We start from the raw sequence: 9,358 nt of genomic DNA on the forward strand, positions 1-9,358 counted from the left end.
CATCCTAGACTATATTGTCTCCCAAAGCTGTTATATTGCTTGAAGAGTGCGAGTTTACACTCTGTCATTCTGATTTATCTATAAACATACCTCTTTGACCATCTGCACTATTGTATGTTTTTCTTGTCTTTTATACTGACATGGTTTGAATCTGCTTTCTGAAGACACCTTTAACCCATTCCCTGCCGGAATGGATATATGCCTGACTAATGAATCCAAAATATGAGTGCAGTTCCTATGCATCTAAACTCTATCAACATTGAAAAAAACCAAGATTCCACTATTGTGGTTTTATTTATTTTAATTTTTCCCCCTTTCAGTACCTACGCTCCTCACGTTTTTTCTGAAGATTTCTAATGTATCTAAAATAACATTATAATAAGCGTGTTTCTTTTCTACTCCTGCAGGTCTATCTTCACTGAAGAAGAGTCCTGTCCTATATATTTGTATAAAGCGTTGTTCTTCACTTAGACCACTAGGTGGTAAAAGCAACAATGCAACAGCTAGTTCCTCCAATTAGTAAAAAGCAAGTAAATACGTTTTTCTATGCATCACACTTTGCAGCCTGTCTCCTGAACCATAGTCTCTGTTGGAGCCGAGCAGCACTCAATCTGTTCATACACAACTCCTCACCATTATACTCTTTCATTCCACCATGATAGTAGGGTTGCTAGGTGTCCGGTATTGAACTGGACTGTCCTATATTTGGATACTCTGTCCAGGAAAAAATGAGAGGTACTGTAATACTGGACATGTATGTGTCCGGTATTTTCCTCCCTGGACATAGTGACCTGACGCACTTTTCACCATTGAGTCCAGTATTTATATAAAAAATGAATAGACGATACCGTTCTGTGGCTAACTAAATGCTTTTATTTGTGAGAGCTTTCTAGATACACCGATCTCTTCTTCCGGCGATGTAACAATGGATAAAGCAAGCAATGGTTTTACTTAAAAACGGTGCATCTAGGAATGTATCTGTCTCGAAAGCTCGCACAAATAAAAGCATTTCGTTAGCCACAGAACGGTATCGTCTATTCATTTTTGATTATTAAAGCTCGGCTAATACAGTACAGATACCTCTACATATACATATACATATATACACACATATATATACACAAAAATAGCTGTGTTAGTCCAGTTGCGATAGTGCAGAATAAAGGAGTACTTCAGTATTAGGTGATACCTTTTTTATTTGGACTGACTAACACTTATTATATTAATTGTTAGTCCAAACAAAAAATGGTATCGCCTAATACTGAAGTATTAATTTATTCTGCACTAATATATATGTAACCGGTGTTCCCCCACCCGACGGGAGATCTCACTGTTACGCGGTGTTGTGGTGCTCACCTGCAGGTATACAGATGGCCCTGAGCATCCGCTGATGTTAGTTGGAGAATCAACATGCCAGGCTTTTGGTGATCCTCGGCTCTCTTCTCCCTTATCGGTACAGCACCTCCATTCCCACCGGGAATGTGCAGTCCCCTGTAGAAAACACTCTTCCCCTGAAGAACTGCAGCCTCAGGCAGGAGTATATAAAAACAGAAACTTGATCTTTATTTGCAGCACAGAATCCATTACAGCATTACTACCACACCAGATCTTTCCCTTCTCATCCCTGGACTCGACCCCCAGGGCTTGAGGCCCCAAAGGTCTATCCCAATCTCCCACACTCCCTGGCGTAGCATGGGGTAGCTGCTCGCACTCCTCTGAAGGAGGGGATAGAACTCACAACCCTCTCCCTGGGGAGAAAGAGGGTAGAGCACAACAGTCCCACTCCCTTAGAAGGGAGAGGGAAGAACTCCAGTCCCACTCCCTTAGAAGGGAGAGGGACTAACTCACTAAATTTGGCTGCAACTCCTTTTTGTTACTAGGGGAGGGGCCCCATGTCTCAGCCCCATATGGGCGGTACCTAGGCCTTAGGCCAACACAACTGTCACTCAAGAGAGTAACTTACTGCAGAAGGGCATAGATTTAATGCCTGCGCTGGTACCAGGACTTACGTGTTAGGCAGAGAATTAGTAGCCCAGGGGGTAACTGGCTATGTATATCTTAAAACATGTCGTCCTGATTTGGAGTCAGTTTGGCTTGCTTTTAACATCAGTGTCTCATAGACTTCAGCGGAATTCCACTGATTAAAATCAGTGCTTATCCATTCAAATTTCATTTTGTGGTCTACACCCACCAAAACTCACGTGTTTCAGTCCTTGGAGGCTGACATTATGATATATGTTTATATATATATTGTGATGCCCACACCACGTTGCAGTCTCTTTTATCCCAATTTAAGGCCGGAAACACTATTTTCTATGCAGGGGTTTATTTACAGGGATTAAATCATATACCAACAGGCCCACTGTCCCTTTAAGAAAACCAAATAATAAAATAAACTCCTATTCCCTTTAGGGAAAGCTAACTACACTGTAGCTTTCACCCTCACTAACTGCATGGCCAGCTAAGCTGGTTCCCAAGCCAAAACATGCCCTGGCATATGCAACAATGTAATTGTAAGGAATCCGCTCCGTGGTTTACTGGTTGCCTTACCTTGCAGACGTGTGCAGTCCTGGAGCACCTCTCCTGATGTTTGCTGCAGCCTGGATTCACTCACCAAAGCAATACACACTCCCTCTGGTATCTACTGCAGCTGTGCAGCCTATCACTGCAACCTAGACTTGCATTCATTCATTGGAGCAGTACCTTCACACCCCCTCCGGGGATTGGCCCGCTGGCCTTTAAGTATTGTCTTCCCATAATGCTCCCTGCCGAGCATAGTCCTTCCTGGATGTCACTATCTGTTCTGCCACAAGCCCCCGCTTGTTCCTGTCCCTCATGCTGAAGCGGAGTATTCTCCTTGTTGTCTGCAGCTCCAGGTTTCCTAAGGCCGGCTGCTATATTCACGCAGCGGTCTGCTCCAGTCTCCTGTGTTGTAGCTGAGTACTCTTCTTGTTCACTTCAGCTCCTTGTTCCTGGGACCGGCTGCTATATTCACGCAGCGGTCCACTCCTGTTCTCCTGTGCTGAAGCAGAGGTTTCGTCCCTGCGTCCTTCAGCCTCCTGGATTCCTGCACAGTAGCGGAGGTTTCCCTGTGTATCTTCAGCTTCCTGGTTCCTGGGGCCTACTCTTTCCCTAATCTAGAGAGGCCGTGTCCTGGTTCCTGCGCTGAGACAGAGGATTCCCTAGCCCGCTCAGGACTCTTGCGCTGTAGCACTGGTGCACCCGTGCAGCAAAGCGGTGTGCTACTCTGGTCTGCTTACCATCTCCTGTGACCAGCACCATGGGCCATGGCCGTCGCTCGCGCAGAGCCCAACCCCGCGCTCCTAAGCTGAAGCGGGGTTCTCCTGACTACATGTTGCCGAACTCTTGCCTGAACAATGTTTATCCTGATGTCTCCTGTCCTGACCCTGGCTTCTACAACGACGACGCTGTCTTCTCCAATCCTGATCCTGCGACATATGACTACGAACTGCGCAATCCGGATCAGCCTGCGCGGTCTCAGGTCGGTGCTTTTACAACCCCACCTCAGCCTCGCGGTCCGGTCCTGGTTTGTGGCGAGCAGAACCCTGACAGTATGCTCGGCCGCACAAACTCGGACCGCCCTGTGGTGAGGGTTGGTAAGTTTCTGTCTGAAAGCCTGTCCCAGCCTGTAAACCAGTCCCAGTGTGAATACCAGTTTCTATGTGAGATAATACCCCTGATTGAAGATCTGATTGTGTTTGTAGGTTTAACCCCTTTGCAAAACAAATGCCGTAATGATCTCATGATGAAGGTTTACCGCCTCCGGGACTTAAAACAATCGCTGGCCGCTTGTATTTGCTTTCCTGGTTACCCTTTAACTTGGGAAAATGTGTACCCTTTAGAATTGGACGACGCCCAAAAGGAACTCTCTTCCCTGGCCTTGTCTTTAGACATTTATATAGCAAAAGAGGACCCTCTCCTCATGTTGGCTGATGCCCAAAAAACACTCCATATCCTTTCCATGACATTGGACATTTGCATAAAGGAACAGGATCCTCCCCTCGCCAGCTTCGCTGCCGCTTGGCTGTTTCCCTGGTCTACCACGGATCCTTGCCCTGAGTGTATGGCCGGGTTCCCTGACGCCAATGATATGTTTTCGTTAACCCCTGCCGATCAGTCCTGTGAGGTTCCCCTGGAGAATACATATGTTGCTCTACCCAGCACTAATGTTCTTGTATCAGAGAATAAGTTCATTAGTTCTCCTATTTCTAGCTCAGAAGTCCTTTCTCTAGGTCTTGAGGGTTTTCCAGCTTTAACCCCTGCCGAGCAGTCCTGTGAGGTTCCCCTGGAGAATACATATGTTTCACTAGCCAACACTAAGGTTCTACTATCAGAGAATAAGTCCCTTTGTTCCCCTATTTCTAACTCCGAATCTGTCACTCCAGCTCTTGAGGGTTTTCCAGCTTTAAACTCTGCTAGGCAGTCCTGTGCGCTTTCCCCGTCAGAGAAAGAATCCCTAAGTTCTGTTCCCAGGGTTATTTCTGTATTAACCCCTGTGGGGCAGCTCTCTGAGTTTCCTTTGGTAAATCCCTGTTCTCTGCCAGCCATGGTCACGCCCCTAGCTTCAGACGAGAGATTCCTGGTCTCTCCTAATACAGAGAGATTACCTATGTTTTACTCTCAGGCATTGTCTGCATTAACCCCTGTAAATTCTTGCTGCCTCCAAGTTAATGCCTTCGTTTTAGCCTCAGAGAATGAGTCCACAAGTCAGACAGCAGAGGTTGCATTGAGGGATTCCCATAACCGTACGGAGTCCCTAGATATTCTTTGCTATAAAGCCCCTGCTTCAGCTCAAGTTTCCGCAGTTTCGTCTCCGGAGACTTCGGCTAAAGTTCTGGTTCCTGATAAATGTATTCAGGAGTCAGGTTTTTCCCTAAGCTTGCTCGCAGAGTTCCTTCTCCCGGGTGTTTCACTGAACCAGCCTGTCGCCCACATAGCGGTGATCCCTGCTTCAGCGCATAGTTCCCACATTATGGAGTCTGCAGTAATTTCTGGTTTCCCAGACATTCCTTACCAAATACCTACTTCAGAGACCAGTACAGTTATGATTCACCCCCGTGTACTGTCTGAGTTCTCCTCCTCTTTAAGCTTAGGGTTAAAAGCATACAGTAGTCTGTATGTCCCTCCTGGGGTTCATATTATGTTCCCAGGAATGTTTGCTGACGCACGGTTTTCTCCCAAAAGTGACGCTTTTTCATATAGATTAGTAAAAAGCTTGCACACTGTTTCCCTTTTCGCTGAATTGTGTCTTTCTAGTTTTGAGACTCTGAGAGGTAATGATTCTCCTTCTGATTCTGAAGCTCTTCCTACAAGGAGTATCCTGATTGGGGGTCCCCCTGATTTCTCTGTCCAGGCTAATTCTCCAGGGATCAGCATATCTGTGGTCACTTCCTTAGTACTGTCTGAGGTCACCATGCATATATTACAAGTCCTGGGGTTTAAATCTGAGCTATTTAGCTGTCCTGCCTTTGCTGAAACCCAGTCCCTCAGTACTGTGTCTAAATATGTCCCAGCAAACATGGGGTTACTCTGGGAAGAAATTAAAGCTCCTGTCTTAAAGGGTATTTTTTCTCACATGTCCAGCAAATCTAGAACCTCAGTAATTGTTTCTAAGTCACTTATCAATACATCTGATTTTTTCTCTAATCAAACCCAGACACCCTCACTATCGGTTAGGAGTCCTGTGATCAGAGATTTTGCACTAGAAAACACACCAATTCATGTTTTTGTCAGGTTAGGTACCCCTGTGGTTAGGGCCATTGCAGTTTCGGAAAAGACTCCTTGTACTCCTAAGGTGCCTGTCATTAAGAGTTTTCATAGTTCATACTTGCTGCTTGTTGATTCTCAAGGCCCTGTCACTGAGGTACAGACTTCAGCTTCTGATGTTAGCTTCCCTCCCACCACTACCCTGGCTCTGCCTTTTTCTCAAGCTACTGATTTGAAGATCCCAAGGACTATTCCTGATTCACTGACAATACTATCTCCCAATGAAGATTTCCCAGTATTGGAGAGCTCTACTGTTGTTTGCTTCTCTGCTCCTGCTAAACCATGGTTTTGTCCCTCGGAATTTTCGGTTGCCCCTGTTATTTCCTCTCAGTTGGAAATACTCTGTACGTATCCCAAGATTTCGGTCCCTATGCCGGGTTTACTGCTTGCCTTGTCACCTTCCATACCAATATCGGGAGATGCTTCCAACCAGCCTATACCATTACTAACCATTACCTGGGAGCCTTCTAGAGGAAAAAATTCTCGCAAATTTCAACATGCAGTGGTCAGCCAAGACTTTTTCTGTTACAAAGTTCCTCCTGGTGTATTCGATCAACTATCAGGGCCGCTGAGCCTAGATTCAGGTTCCTTTATTAAAGACTGGGCTTCCTGTAGGGGTTCTTCTGCCGTTTCTGCTCTGGAACCCTCTGGTTCTTCACAGCCCTGGATTTCCAAGTCATTTTGCGGGGCGAGCCATGTACCAAGGATGTTTCTTCTACCACTCTTATTTCCTAGAACTGTACTCACCAAGGAACTGCTAGTTTACGGATCCCCTTTCCACCTAAAGAACTTTAGGAACAATTCGATGTCTCCGAGACCCATGGATGGTCCTGTCTGGCCGCTGTTTTCACCGTGGGGTGGGGGTACACTAAGGAGTAACCACGAGTCTCTGGACCACGACTCTACCCCCAATCCTAGACGGTTCAGCAACAATTCCCGGTCCCCCAACTCTATGTGTGCTCATGTTCGCCCGGAGGTCTCGCGTGAAGGGGGGGGGTACTGTAAGGAATCCGCTCCGTGGTTTACTGGTTGCCTTACCTTGCAGACGTGTGCAGTCCTGGAGCACCTCTCCTGATGTTTGCTGCAGCCTGGATTCACTCACCAAAGCAATACACACTCCCTCTGGTATCTACTGCAGCTGTGCAGCCTATCACTGCAACCTAGACTTGCATTCATTCATTGGAGCAGTACCTTCACACCCCCTCCGGGGATTGGCCCACTGGCCTTTAAGTATTGTCTTCCCATAATGCTCCCTGCCGAGCATAGTCCTTCCTGGATGTCACTATCTGTTCTGCCACAAGCCCCCGCTTGTTCCTGTCCCTCATGCTGAAGCGGAGTATTCTCCTTGTTGTCTGCAGCTCCAGGTTTCCTAAGGCCGGCTGCTATATTCACGCAGCGGTCTGCTCCAGTCTCCTGTGTTGTAGCTGAGTACTCTTCTTGTTCACTTCAGCTCCTTGTTCCTGGGACCGGCTGCTATATTCACGCAGCGGTCCACTCCTGTTCTCCTGTGCTGAAGCAGAGGTTTCGTCCCTGCGTCCTTCAGCCTCCTGGATTCCTGCACAGTAGCGGAGGTTTCCCTGTGTATCTTCAGCTTCCTGGTTCCTGGGGCCTACTCTTTCCCTAATCTAGAGAGGCCGTGTCCTGGTTCCTGCGCTGAGACAGAGGATTCCCTAGCCCGCTCAGGACTCTTGCGCTGTAGCACTGGTGCAGCAAAGCGGTGTGCTACTCTGGTCTGCTTACCATCTCCTGTGACCAGCACCATGGGCCATGGCCGTCGCTCGCGCAGAGCCCAACCCCGCGCTCCTAAGCTGAAGCGGGGTTCTCCTGACTACATGTTGCCGAACTCTTGCCTGAACAATGTTTATCCTGATGTCTCCTGTCCTGACCCTGGCTTCTACAACGATGACGCTGTCTTCTCCAATCCTGATCCTGCGACATATGACTACGAACTGCGCAATCCGGATCAGCCTGCGCGGTCTCAGGTCGGTGCTTTTACAACCCCACCTCAGCCTCGCGGTCCGGTCCTGGTTTGTGGCGAGCAGAACCCTGACAGTAATACAGTCTCTGCATACATGTCACGAGAGACTCCTGTGGCGGGTAGGATCTCGGTGGCCGGAACAGCACAAGCAGGGGTCCAAGGCAGGCGGCAGGTAGCGAAGTCAGGTACAAGCAGAGGTCCGAGGCAGGCGGCAGGTAGCGAAGTCAGGTAACAAGCAGAGGTCGGCAACAAGGAGACTGGAACAGGACAGGGGAGCAAGGACAGGTCTGGGGGCAGGGACTGAGAACAGGAACAAACAGGGACAAGCCAGATTACCAGCAAGGGCTTTACTGTGAACAGACTTCTATAATACAGGTACAGGTACAGAAACAGATCAGGAATCAGAGGCATGTGCATAGGAGTCTGACTTCAAGCAAAGGCAAGGAAACAGACAGGAAGCAGAGCTATAAGACAGAGAGAGGAGCAACAAGAAGAAAGACAGACAGAGAGGAACCCAGAGGAAACAAGGCAGCAGCACACCCGGTGGACAAAGAAGAACTATGGCTAGGCAGGAGGTCTAGGAGACCCTGACAATACAATAGTAAGGGTTTTGCTTATCTTAGTCCTTATGGAGAAGACGTCCCTGCTTCAGCACGGTCTTGCGTCCTATCCTTCTTAGGGGAACTCGCCCCTACCTGAGCCCAGAGAAACTCTCCACTGTAGGACCTCTTTAACCAGCTTCCGCAGCTGGGGAGTACTTCTATCTCCCCCCTTCTCTGGGGAAAACAGTCTCTCACTCTGTGACTCTCAGCATGGCTCTCTCACATGGCATTACTCTGTGTTTGCCTTAAACACTTCCTTATTCACAGAGAGAGTCCATCCTGATTAATTAGTCAGCACCTGAAACAGCCATTCCATGGAGGATTAACTCTGTGTGAGCTGGAAAGCACATTTATTGCACTGTTCCAGCAGCTAGAGATACCTTTTGGTATCACTATACACAGTCCTCGACAAATGCAGTTGTCTGGTTGCTCGGGGCAACTACATTTTACCCCCTGGCGAGTTGTTTCGGCGGGGCGGCATTTTGGCATTTTCCTCATCCAACTGCACTTAAAATGGCCACGCAGCTAAAGCAGCGTGCCACATGAGCAGTGTCAGCCCCCCCCCCCCTTAGCCTCATCCTATAGGAGCATGGGAGTGGCACGGCACCATCAGACAGGAGCCTGGGGGGAGTGTGCTCCTGATGCCAAATTGAGACGGAGGCAGTGGGGGACATGAGGCAGCGGCAACGGGGACTGGACCAAGTACCGGGGGAAGGGGGACACACGCACACACACACCACCGCACACACCACCCCCTGAAGAGCCGGGGTAGCTATCCCGGGCCGGGAGGCTGCGATGGGCCGAGCCCCAGCCGTCCCGGTGCTGTCCCCCCGGGCCCCGTGTCAGCATGCGGGGTGGGAGATGGGAGCGGGGATGTCCCCGCAGGTCCCCGCTTCCCCCCAGGTCCCCGTATCAGCCCGCGTGGGTGGGAGATGGGAGCGGGGATGTCCCTCCAGGTCCCTGCTTCCCCCCAGGTCCCTGGCTCAGCCCG

The sequence above is a fragment of the Ascaphus truei genome, chromosome 8 (genome assembly GCF_040206685.1).
Source record: "Ascaphus truei isolate aAscTru1 chromosome 8, aAscTru1.hap1, whole genome shotgun sequence".
Lineage (NCBI taxonomy): Eukaryota > Metazoa > Chordata > Amphibia > Anura > Ascaphidae > Ascaphus > Ascaphus truei.